The 13,315-nt window shown below is 42.4% G+C and overlaps 1 protein-coding gene across 4 annotated transcripts in view; it reads left to right on the forward strand.

Annotated features, from left to right (window-relative positions):
- The window catches only part of LRRC4C (leucine rich repeat containing 4C), a 624,097-nt gene that overhangs the window by 459,797 nt on the left and 150,985 nt on the right, over positions 1-13,315 (forward strand). For 3 of the 4 annotated variants that reach the window (XM_081001814.1, XM_081001811.1, XM_081001813.1), the window contains one exon: positions 9,017-9,103. The exons of the other annotated variant lie outside the window; for it this stretch is intronic. The gene's annotated coding sequence lies outside the window, so the exon portion shown is untranslated. The remainder of the gene's footprint in view (positions 1-9,016; positions 9,104-13,315) is intronic. 4 annotated transcript variants of the gene reach the window in all.

Here is a 13,315-nt window from a genome sequence, read left to right on the forward strand (position 1 = left end):
GTTGAGGGCTGGAATACCCAGCTCCTGGCAGCCATTGATGAGATCGCACCTAAGCGCCCTCTGCGACCCCGCAGAAACCGGGCTCCCTGGTTTACCGAGGAGCTCCGGAAAATGAAGCGGGACCTCAGACGGCTAGAGCGAGTATGGCAGGGTGCCCGTGACGGAGCCTCAAGAACATCTTATAGGGCTTTTATGAAAACCTACGAGATGGCGGTGAAGGCTGCTAAGAAGTCATACTTCTCGGCCTCCATTGCATCCGCTAGCTCTCGCCCAGCGCAATTATTTAGTATAATCAGGTCTTTAACGTCCCTTGAGGGACAGCCAAATTTAAATAACAATTTGACACTTAGCTGTGAGGCATTTGCTAGCTTTTTTGCGGAGAAGATCTTGTTGCTCCGCCATGACCTCCCTGCCAATTTGGATACAATAAAGGAACTGGAGGCCCCTCGACTGTCCTTGGGTCCAGTATTGGACCACTTCGACCGGATATCCCCAGCCGATGTGGACAGACTCCTCCGAGCTGGAAAGCCCACCACCTGTCCTCTCGACCCGTGCCCGTCTTGGCTGATTAGAGCGTGTCCAGACGAGGTGCGGGCTCTCCTGGGGGATATCATCAATTTGTCCCTTGGCACGGGGACATTCCCAGGGGAACTGAAGGAGGCAGTGGTGCGCCCGCTCTTAAAGAAAACATCATTAGATCCTTTAGATCTATCCAATTACCGCCCGGTTTCGAATCTTCCGTTCCTGGGTAAGGTGATTGAGAGAGCGGTTGCTGAACAGCTTGGTGGGTTTCTGGATGAAACATCGGCTCTGGATCCATTCCAGTCCGGCTTCCGTGCTGGTCATGGGACCGAGACGGCTCTGGTCGCCCTAACAGATGATCTTCATAGACAGCTGGATCGAGGCGGGTCGGGGCTGCTGATTCTTCTAGATCTGTCAGCAGCTTTCGACATGGTCGATCACGAACTTCTGGACCACCGCCTTGCCGACGTGGGGATCCAGGGCACAGTCCTTCAATGGCTGTGCTTGTTTCTCTCTGGTCGGGGACAGAGGGTGGCGCTTGGGGGGGAATTGTCATCGCGCCACTCCTTGGTGTGTGGAGTACCTCAGGGTGCGATACTCTCCCCGATGCTTTTCAACATCTTTATGCGCCCCCTCGCCCAGCTTGTTCGGAGTTTTGGGCTGGGTTGCCATCAGTATGCCGATGACACCCAACTTTATCTGTTGATGGATGGCCATCCTGACTCGGCCCCAGACACACTGACCAGATGTTTGGAAGCTGTGGCTGGATGGTTACGTGGGAAGCGGTTGAAGCTAAATCCTTCGAAGACAGAGGTCCTGTGGCTGGGACGGGGCAATATGGGATTGGGGGGGCAACTCCCATCTCTTGCGGGGGCGCAATTAGTGCCAGCACCATCCGTTAAGAGTTTGGGTGTAATCTTCGACACCTCCCTTTCCATGGAGGCGCAGATTGCAGCTATAACAAAGGCGGCATTTTTCCATCTCCGCCAAGCTAAGCAGTTGGCTCCTTACCTCTCTCGCCCTGACCTAGCTACTGTGATCCACACGACGGTCACCTCCAGACTGGATTATTGTAACTCGCTCTACGTGGGGCTGCCCTTGAGACTGACCCAGAAACTCCAGCGGGTGCAGAATGCTGCAGCGAGCCTCCTTACGAGGTCTTCGCTGCGAGATCACATTCACCTGGTGCTACACCAGCTGCACTGGCTCCTGGTGGAGTACAGGATCAGGTTTAAGGTGCTGGTTTTAACCTTTAAAGCTCTATACGGCCTAGGACCCTCGTACCTACGGGACCGCCTCCCCTGGTATGCCCCACAGAGAAACTTACGGTCTTCAAATAAAAACATCTTGAAGGTCCCAGGCCACAGAGAAGTTAGGCTGGCCTCAACTAGAGCCAGGGCTTTTTCGGCTGCGGCTCCGATCTGGTGGAACACTCTGTCACAAGAGACCAGGGCCCTGCAGGACTTGACATCTTTCTGCAGGGCCTGCAAGACAGAGCTGTTCCACCAGGCCTTTGGCCAGGGCACAGCCTGACTCCCTCCCTCGGTAATCTTCGCGGAGCTCTGGCCCAATGGTTGCCAGTGGCCTGAATTAATTAATTTTATAATGATTGATTTTAGAGTGTTGTTTATGCTATACTTTTATACTGTTTTATTGTTGTTAGCCGCCCTGAGCCCGGCTTCGGCTGGGGAGGGCGGGATATAAATAAAATTTATATTATTATTATTATTATTATTAGTGATTATTATTTTTTAAATCTGTATACCACCCATCATTTGAAGATCGCAGAGTGGTTGACAACAGATGAAAGGAGAACACAAATGCATAATAAAAATGAGAACAATAACAATACAAAACCAATAACCCCTCCTCCTACAAACACAAATAATTATTATTGCATTTAATTCTCTCAGTAGTGAGGAATACTGTGTGCCCTTCTGGTAAATGAAAAATATTTCAGTGCTGGGAAAGATGCAGAAAAGGACGACAACTCTATGAGGAAAACACTATAACATTTGTTGAGTTTTAAGCTTTTAAAAAAGGCAAATGAGGGACATGAGAGATGTGTGTAAAATTATGCATGGTGTGTAGAAAGTGAAGTTTCCCCTTTTCATGATATTAGAATCTGAGGTCATCCAGCAAAACACAATGGTGGGAGTTAAAGGCAGATGAAACTATGGAATTTGCTACCACAAGGTGTAAAGATAGTCCCAACTTGGACTAAGAATACCCCTTAATGGCAGTTGGTGGGGAATATTAGTGGCACTCCTGTGTAGCTTGTGGGCTTCTGATAGGTATCTGGTTGGCTGCTATGAGAACAGAATGCTGGATTCAATCAGCCTTTGTGGTGTGAATCAGCAGGAGTCCTGTTCTTATGAGTGGTAAGCCTTGATGCAGTCATCAGGGTGTACACCATGACATAAGGCTTCAATTTGGCTCTGAAAGTTGTCAGAGCAAGGTGTCTGCCTTGGAGCTATTTGTGGTCCTGCAGACTGTGTCCAGGGAATGCTTCCTCTCTTATCTTTATTGTCTCCAGATGGCCTTCACCCATTCTCCTACAGTTGTCTAGCTGCTGGTTTCTGCTGCCTGCCAAACCGTGTGATTCCAACTGGTGCCAGTACATTTTGTCCCATCTCTGCAGGCCTCAAACAACCAAGCAGGAAACTGCTTGTCTAGTAATCTATTTAACTACTGCAGAAAACGGGAGATACGTAGCCGCTCCAGCAGCATATCTCTATTTCCTCACATCCAGAAACCTAAGAAGGGCTATTACTCTTGCTAGAAGCTCGGCCTTGCCCTCACCGGTTCTGGAAGGCTCCTATAGAAGGGTCCCGTACACACAGAGACTTTGCGCCTGCCCATTGGGGGAAATAGGAAGCCTCAAACATATATTTTTTAGATGTCCTTTTTATGTTGAGATACGTAGAGGCACCATTGATCCTTTGCTGAAGAGGCTCGCTGATCTTTCAGACAAGTCTAAACTTAATTCTCTCCTCTTAGGCAAAGATCATAAGATGACCTGGCTGGTAGCCAGATTCTGCACCCAGATTTGTAGGCACAGACCATCCTCTAGAATAAAATAGCTTACTAGGGAAATGCTGAAGTCGCCCTTTGGGGCGCCTCAGGGTCAATTTTTTATGGTAGTCCAAATCTCAGTTGTACAGGTGTATGTATATATCTCAGTTTTAACTCATGAGCTATTGCTGCAATCTGCTCTGATTGTATATTTTATCTTTATGAATGCTATTTTTATTGTGTTATGTTATGTGAGCTGGTCTTTGACCGTAATAAATTATCTGTCAACTGCAGAAAACAGAATCCATGACCACAATCACTTACGACACAGATTTCCTTGCATTATACGTTGCTTGTTGTTGCTGATTCTTGTTGTAATGAATAGGATTTGAGGTCTTTCAGTAATGAATAGGATTTGAGGTACTTTGGTGTAGGATCTGAGTGTTCTTTCTCTTCTTTGAAGGCATATATGGGAACAATCTAGCCCCACAGGACAGAACACATGGCATAGTTGTTAATTAAACTGACTACAGTCAGAACGCACAGTGATAATAGTGCTTGTAAAAAAAAATCATGCAGGTAAGGGGGCATTTAGTATCTGACCTTCTTTCCATCTTTAAATCGCTCCAGGCTCTTTGAATTAAATTTGAATCTTCCAAGACAGTATCAAAGAAAAGGTTCTGCTACATGTCTGACATGCCAAGTCCTTTTGCTCACCCCCAGTGGTAAAACTACTGAATCACAATCTCATTGTACATGGACTCCCACTTATCCTGGCATGATGGCAGCTTGTTTAGTTGGATATCCTCACAGAATGAGAACTTACCTTGACAGGACTGGTGTCATTAGGGTGATATGGTTTGTGCTGACATTCATTCAGAAACACTCAGGTAGTGTTCAGCATGCGCAGCATGAGACCTGTATCTCCCATTGTGTTTTGAATGCATTCAGAAACACAGTAGTGACAAGGATTTCACAGGAATATTTCACACTTGGCCAATTCTACCATGGAGTAAAGTGAAGCAATCTGCTTCAGGTGGTGCCATGAGAGAGGATGGATGAATGCAAGGATGGAGTCTTGTTGGTGCACCAAGACTTTTCAAAATGTTGGGTTCAGCAGGAAGAAGGCATATGGGCTCCATTTTCAACAGTAAAATGTTTTGGTCTAGCACTGACTTCACATTACTTGTCAGATCTTTCTGGCTGCCCTCACCTTCAGCCTGTGTTTTGGGTTCTAAAATGTGTTACCCATTCACTATAACCAGGAAATCTAAAAATGGCTGTACATCCCCCCACTTTGAGGAAAAATTACAGGTGCAGAAACCCTTCCAGACTGAATTAAGCCTTCCAAATTGCTGATGCAGTGGCTTTTGTGAGAGAACTTTCCTCCATTATCGATAGTAGGGCAATATTTTTTATTAGGCCAGCTAAAACACCAAAATCCATTTTGGTTTCATATTTTTGAGGGATGGGCTGGGGCCTTGTCTCTTGCTCTTTCTTACCTTAAAAAAAGAAGAAGAGGTAGACAATGTATATATTCTTACTCATGCATCTTTAAACCTTCCTTGTGGTTGTTTGTGTCAATAATGTTTACATATTGAAAAGGAGATAATCTGTGTTTCAGAAGAACGAGCTACAGCCAGCACTAAAATATGGGGATGGGGAAGCTTTGCTCTTCCTGTGAAACGAAACAAAACGAAACCTTTCACTTAGTAGTACCCGAGATTAAATCACATATATTAGACTACTGAAACCAAACCTATTGCATGAGAAAGTCTGCTTAAACGTTTGCTTCTCCAGAGGTTTCCAAGGAAGTCCTTGATGCCCTGACCTCAGGCACACATTTTTTGTGAGTGGATTAATGAGCCTCTATCATGTCAGTAGCGTAGAGTGCAGAGTTAAAAGATGTCTTACAAGTTTAATTACATATGTAGTATGCATGCTTTGCATTATTTTCACTGTGCTGCCTTGTTTCTTGTTTCTTTTCCTTTTCTAAAAAAAATAAACATTTTTCATTTTATTGGGGAAAATCTCTTTGCCTTCTCCTACACTGCTCAACAGCTGACTATCAAAGGAGTGCAGCATCTCTTACTCTACACATTGCACCCCCTTGCTGTCAGATGCTATGGCACTTGGTTTGGGTGGAGAAATTGTCAAGGGCATTCTTCCTTTTTACATCTGATCAGTGACAAACCCATTTTGACAGGGTGAAGTCAACCCAAGTGGATTTCATCGTGTGGGTGGGGTGGTGCAACTGTCTCAACAGTTCTCCAAACAATGATTCATCACATATTTTTAAAAATTTCCAGAAGTTGTCTGAGCCTAGCCTGTGGTAGTAAATTGACATATGGAGATATTCTGGAATATTCATGTCTCTTTAACCATGTGCTGAAGTCAACTCTGAATGAAAAATGAGAGTGTAGATTTGGTTTGCGAGAGGCTCACTGCAAGGCAGAACTCATAAACAAGTTGCATCTTACAACAACCCAAGATATTGAAAATTAGAGTGGTGAGGCAGTTTGCTGAGCAAATTGCCAGCCACTGCTATGCATCAAGAGAAAAAGCACACCAAGAACTCAGGCCAATGTAAGTTTCACTAGTGGGAGCGGTCCCTACTCGGAAATCAATGGTCAATAGTAACAAAAACTAATCCATTCAAAAGTATGTATTCCGACAAGGATTACAAATTCAAATAGAGATTACAAACTCAAACTCATAAAGATATGTATAACACAATAATTTGTTACAGAATTAGAGATAAGAGTTTATGAATAGAGATAAGTTTATGTTGTTGTTTTTTTGATGGTCATTGTTGTTTTATTATTTTTTTATAATATATTTATTAAGATTTTTTTTTTAATATTACAATAAAAATGAAAAAAAATGACAAAAATACAAAATAAAAATAGTTAAAAACACACAGATTTTCCATTACTTATTTTCCTTTGACTTATTTCCTGGACCTCCTCATACCTCCTTTTTTTGTATTCCACTTCAATCTGTTGGTTCAGCAAATCCTTTAAAAGTAATAATATTAAATTTTTACCTATTTATAACCCTTTTTTCATATTCCCTTAAAGCATTACAGCTGGAAACCACTTAATTACTATCCAACATCATTCTAACATTCATTAATTTTACAATATTTCTGTAGATAATCTTTGAATTTCTTCCAATCTTCTTCCACCGACTCTTCTCCCTGGTCTCGGATTCTGCCAGTCATTTCTGCCAGTTCCATATAGTCCATCACCTTCATCTGCCATTCTTCCAGAGTGGGTAGATCTTGTGTCTTCCAATACTTTGCAATGAGTATTCTTGCTGCTGTTGTGGCATACATAAAAAAAGTTCTGTCCTTCTTTGGCACCAATTGGCCGACTATGCCTAGGAGAAAGGCCTCTGGTTTCTTCAAGAAGGTATGTTTAAATACCTTTTTCAGTTCATTATATATCATTTCCCAGAAGGCCTTAATCCTTGGGCACATCCACCAAAGGTGAAAGAATGTACCTTCAGTTTTTTTACATTTCCAGCATTTATTGTCGGGCAAATGATAGATTTTTGCAAGCTTGACGGGGGTCATGTACCACCTGTATATCATTTTCATAATATTCTCTCTTAGGACATTACATGCCGTAAACTTCATACCTGTGGTCCATAACTGTTCCCAGTCAGCAAACATAATATTATGTCCAACATCTTGTGCCCATTTAATCATAGCAGATTTCACCGTTTCATCCTGAGTATTCCATTTCAACAGCAAGTTATACATTCTTGACAAATTCTTAGTTTTGGGTTCTAACAGTTCTGTTTCTAATTTTGATTTTTCCACCTGGAAGCCAATTTTCTTGTCCAAATTATATGCCTCCATTATCTGATAATAATGAAGCCAGTCTCGCATTTTATTTTTTAGTTTCTCAAAACTCTGCAGTTTCAGTCTATCTCCATCTTGTTCCAAAATTTCCCAATATTTCGGCCAATTGGCCTCCATATTGAGCCTTTTCAGAGCTTTCGCTTCCATCGGTGACAGCCACCTTGGGGTTTTGTTTTCCAACAAATCCTTGTATCTTATCCAAACATTAAACAGTGCTTTCCTGACAATATGGTTTTTAAATGCTTTATGCGCTTTAACCTTGTCATACCACAGATATGCATGCCATCCAAATACATTGTTAAAACCTTCTAAGTCCAAGATGTCTGTGTTTTCAAGAAGTAGCCATTCTTTCAACCAGCAAAAAGCTGCTGATTCATAGTAAAGTTTAAAGTCTGGCAGGGCAAATCCACCCCTTTCCTTTGCATCAGTTAATATCTTAAATTTTATTCTGGGCTTCTTGCCCTGCCAGACAAATCTAGAAATATCTCTCTGCCACTTCTTGAAACAGTCCATCTTGTCCACAATTTGCAATGTTTGAAACAAAAACAGCATTCTAGGCAATACATTCATTTTTATCACAGCAATACGACCCAACAGTGAAAGCTTCAAATTTGACCAGATTTCTAAATCTTTTTTCACTTCCGTCCAACATTTTTCAGAGATAGGTTTATGTTAGTCCATAGTCAGATTCGGCGTGGAGGTCTTAGTTTCAATCATTGAGCAGAAGTCAGAAATCAGGACAGGGCCCTGTTTCGATGTATTCACCTTCATCAGCTGGAAGCATCAAATATTACATGAAAATACATTTAAATTCTAAATTACCATAAATTACAAAACAGTCACAAATTATAAAACAGTATTATATATCATTTATATAACATTTGGTTCCTTACCTAATTTTTAAAGGGTCGTGTTAGTTTGAAAACTTTTGGATAACTAAATCCTGTTATTTTCTACGTTTCTCAGGGATAACAACTGAAAATAATCAATATTAATAATAATTACATGTGTTGAATCAAATTAAAAACTCTAAGGCAGCAAATAATTATATGATTCCTCACCTACGTGTGGGTAGATCAACGTGTATCTTGTATGTAGGTCCATATTTCTACCACATTGAGCAATGACTGTGTTTTGCCACTGTTGGCATCTGTCTGTCTTGAGAAACAGTGGAGTGTGTCTCCAGGGGGTAAAGTCAGACTGCTGTGTTAGCAGCACCAAAATGACCTCCTTGGGGCGCAAGATTGGGCAGTGCATAATCCACTGGCTAGCTTCACCTGGTTTAGTCACCAGTCGAAGCTGTTTCCTGGGGTGTGGCTGCTGTCTCACGCCGACAGTTCTAGGAGCCACAGGTGAGAGCTGAGTGCAGGGGACCAATGGTGGACAAACTATGGCAGAAGGAGCATAGCACGTCCTCCATCAGTGGTACTGCCACTCCCCTAACATTCCATACACCCTACTACATCATTGCCTCCAACCCACAATTTCTGTCTCGACTAAACTGGCATGCCTTCATATAACAGATGTATCTATCTTCCCTGATTTCCATTTAACTACCCAAGACACATGCATTTTTGATAATCTGTAATATCCATGTCTCTTTTCCTGCAGGACCAATGTCACCTTCATCACCAGCCGTCATATTTTTTATTGTGCTGACTGTCACTCCAGTGCAAGCATCCAAAATGATTTCTTAAGGTAAGGCTGATCTAAATTTGAAAATAAACCAACAGGGGAGGATATAAAGGTGAGCTCACATTTTCCACATAAAATCTCAGCTCCATTCTCGGGGATATGTGAGGGCGCAACTTTATTTTGAACAGCCTCTGATGATACCCGCATAACTTTTGAGATCTTATTCTCAAAAATCTTCTGGGTGTGGAAGATATCTGTGTTCCCTCTTTATAGTTAATGATGGTGATACATGATGATGGCTTTTCTTTTTGTGCAAACATTTTAAACTGGCACTTCTGCATTTTTATTTGGCATCACAACAATTATGTCCTGAAGGTGTATCTGAAAGTTTGTCACATTGAGAAAGAAATAGCAGCATGCACACCATAATGTGAGAAGATGAATTAAGAGAAGATGAATTCATGAATTCTGGGAGAGTAACTGTGTTCATCTGTTGCATACTGAGATAACCTAGTGCTGCAGTCCTGTACATCTAGGAGCAAGTCCCATTGAACTGGATAGGTCTCATTTCTGAGTACACATGTACAAAGATGGCACTTTTAAAGTGTTAATACATTTGTTGCGGTATGCTCTATATGTAAGCCAGAACTTTCTTCACTAGATGCATGGAATAAATAGCAAATATCCTGTAAACACATTCAAGAAAGGGGAAGGAAAATGTTGTGTGTTGTCTGAATAAGTGTTGTTGTTGTTCCTTTCATGAGATCAGTGCATTTAAAGATGGACACAACCTGAGGCTTCTGGAGTTAATTGACAGATCTGGAACAGTGTTATCAAGCCTGACTCAGTGACAATGGAGAATAAGAAGACTGGCTGAAGAGCAGGAGACTTTTGTTGTGTTGTTGAGGGTGGTAGTGTTGGCGGAGCAAAGATGAACAACAGTTGTGCTTTGTAGGATGAGACAGAGAGCAGAAAGCAAGTCTGGGGAGATGGCATTCTTTGGATTGGGGGAATTATGTGCAGACTGAGAGGAAAATAACTGTACAGTATCTGAACAATTTGCCTAGGAATGATTTCAGTAACACACTAAATTTGAACTGTGATGTGGTTGCATAGGTATCTCTTATTCCCGCCCCCCACCCCAACAGCTAAATACCTGAGCTGTCATTACGTTCCGTTGTATGTGATGGTCTAGTAACATTGTGAATAACAAGGAATCATTCAGGCATGCCTAAGGAAATGAAAAAAAATAATGGATCATCATGATTGTTCCTGTTCAGTCAGATATTGACAACCACTCCCCTCTCTCACACACATACAGCACATACAGCAGCATGAGAAGCAGCTCCCCATTAAGAGACCCCATGCCATTGTTAAATACATGTGAATATTAAAACCAGATGGATAGGGCCAAGTACGAGATCTTTCCAAGCTAATAGATACCTTTTGCCTGTAAACCATGTGCTCTATCACTGGATTACAACTCTTCCTCATCCTGGAGATCCATAGTTGAGAACTGACTTTGTGCCTGCTGTCATATTCATTCCTTGAAAAGCAGCCCACATGCCTACTCTACCGATTTGAGCATGAAGCTATTTATGACAAACCAAGTTGTTTCCCAGGTTTGTGTTGGCACTTGATGAGGATGAAACATGTGCCAAGTATCGCAGTTCAAAAAGGGACACCATTTTTGTTTGTTCACTTTTTTCTTACACGAGAAGAAAGAGAGAAAAGGCTCCCAAATATCTGACATGCTGAGAAAACAGTATTATCCCCCTTCTCTACCCTCATATCAGAGCCTCTGAAAAAAAATTGCCAAATGGAATTTTGTCAGCTCTCCAGAAACTGTTACCACCTTTGGGGCTTAGAATAAGAGGAAGAAAGTTCAAGCCTAGAGGGTAATTTATTTCAAAATCTATAAGCACCCGAAAATAGAGGACTGAAATGAAAGTGTCTTTAAAACTACTGTGAAACGGCACCAACTTTCATCTGTGAATACTTGAAAAGAATACAGGAAACTGCACCTACAGCATATGTGGAAGAAGAAGTTATTATCTAGTTGTGCCATGAACCTTTTTCTCTTGATAGGGTTCTTCTGTATTTTTGTCAGATTTCCCCAGACACATATTCACAGAGGTTTCCCCTCCACCTTTCCTCCCATTTCTTTGTCTCTCATTCTGTCTGGTGTAGTTCACACAAACAGCAAATGAAGTGGTAGAACTGCTTGCGGTAAATGCTAGGCAGCATAACTGAATGCTCCTCCATATATATCAATAAGCAAATATATTCTGGGGGTTGTGGGTTTGAGGCCCATGTTGGGCAAAAGATTCCTGCATTGCAGGGGGGTTGGAGTAAATGACCCTTGCAGTCCCTTACACACACCCACACATACACACACACACACACACACACACACACACACACGTAAAAGGAAATAAAGGGGGGAAGCCCCAGTGAACTCAGCAAGACTTGCTTTTGAGTAGACGTATAGGTTGGCACAGTTCCTTCTTATTCTGCGAGCTGACAGCAATTTATTGGAAGCATTTGAGACCACTTATTGTTGACATAATAGGCAAGGAAACATCAATATTTCTAAACCTAACCCATAATATGTGCACATGAAAGAGCCCTCACTCACACATTCCTACTTTTGTAGTCTGAAGTAATACAGTTCAGGAATGACTTTAATGATTTCACTGGTTGGAAGTGGTCCCTGGTTGGAAGTAGAGCCAGCATGGTGTAGTGGTTAAGTGTGGTGGACTTGTAATCTGGTGAACCGGGTTCGTGTCTCCGCTCCTCCACATGCAGCTGCTGGGTGACCTGGGGCAAGTCACACTTCTCTGAAGTCTCTCAGCCTCACTCACCTCACAGAGTGTTTGTTGTGGGGAAGGAAGGGAAAGCAGGCTGTTAGCCACTTTGAGACTCCTTAAGGGGAGTGAAAGGCAGGATATCAAGTCCAAACTACTACTACTACTACTACTACTACTACTACTCTTCTTCTTCTTCTTCTTCTTCTTCTTCTTCTTCCTGTTTCTCTTCATGTCACTTTTCTGAGGTGTTCCATTGCCAAAAGTCAGGTATTGTCTTTCTAACATATATAAATAACCCTCCATATCTAGTTGTTTACTCATTTGTAGTATGTAGTGTTTCTAGCGGAAGAGTCCTTGTCCTTGGAGAGTGCTGTATCCATTTTCTTCAGTCTGGAGCAAGAACATGCAGCTGTGCATTTAGGTTGTGTGCTGCAAAGTGAATGTAGGATTGCATCCTGAAACTGACTGGCTTGGTTTATATTAAAATTCAGGCTGAAGAGGGAGGAAATAAAGGAATAAAGTGACTATAAATAAATAGCTGAGATTCCACACTTTCCCAACACCCCCTTAAAAAAAATACATTCCTAATTCTTTTGCTTTACTTCTTTTCAATATTTTCTCATGCATTTAAAGTTGTGCCTGATATATCATTTCCCCCTTTTTTAATTGACATTTTACTTTTGAAAAATAATTTACCTGAAGGCTTCTAATAAATTAATGGTTTAAAAAAGATTACAGAGGAGATTATGTTGAGGAGGGGAAGAACCATTAGTAGAGGAACTGTAGTATCTGTTGTGCTGCTGTTTTGCTGTTGGATGGGAGGGAGACCAGGCAACATGTCCGATTTTACCTCCCATTTGCTGCAGTGGCAAGGAAAAGGAATCAACTATGCCAGCTTTAGGACAGGTGTAGAGTTATACCAGTTCCTGGGGAATGTCAGTGGGGAAGAGAGGCTTAGGGGCAGAGAGAATGCAGTAGCTCCATAGTCACTCCCAGTATGTCCCATTTTCTATTGCTCTGTCGGTGGCACATGGTCAGTGGGCAGCTATGTGATTGGAGCTTCCCATCAGCTTGTTGGAAGACTGGGGGTGTAAGCACCACCCTACTGGCATACTTTCATCTCTGCTTATGGGGCTGTATGTTCCCTGCACTAGTGGAGGTTAGACCATTAGTGCGAACAGGGTGCTGCCCTGCCAACCACTGGCTGCCCTCAGCCAGCCTCCACCTGGCTGGCTGCTTATTTCCATCCAGGACAGGAGGTGCCCCTGTCTGTTACCTTCCTCAACCACCTTTACCTCTGTGTTGCCTCAAGAGGGAATGGGATGGAGACAAAACTAGGCTTAGTTGGCTCTGCCTGTCACCTGCTCTCTGTAAGAACAAAGGAGGCTGTATATGGCATGAAGCAAGAACAACAAAGCAACTACTGATTTCTTGAGTTGCCGCAATAGAGTTTGCTGGTGAGGAG

This window comes from Podarcis pityusensis, assembly GCF_964106645.2.
Source record: "Podarcis pityusensis genome assembly, chromosome: 1".
Taxonomy (NCBI): domain Eukaryota; kingdom Metazoa; phylum Chordata; class Lepidosauria; order Squamata; family Lacertidae; genus Podarcis; species Podarcis pityusensis.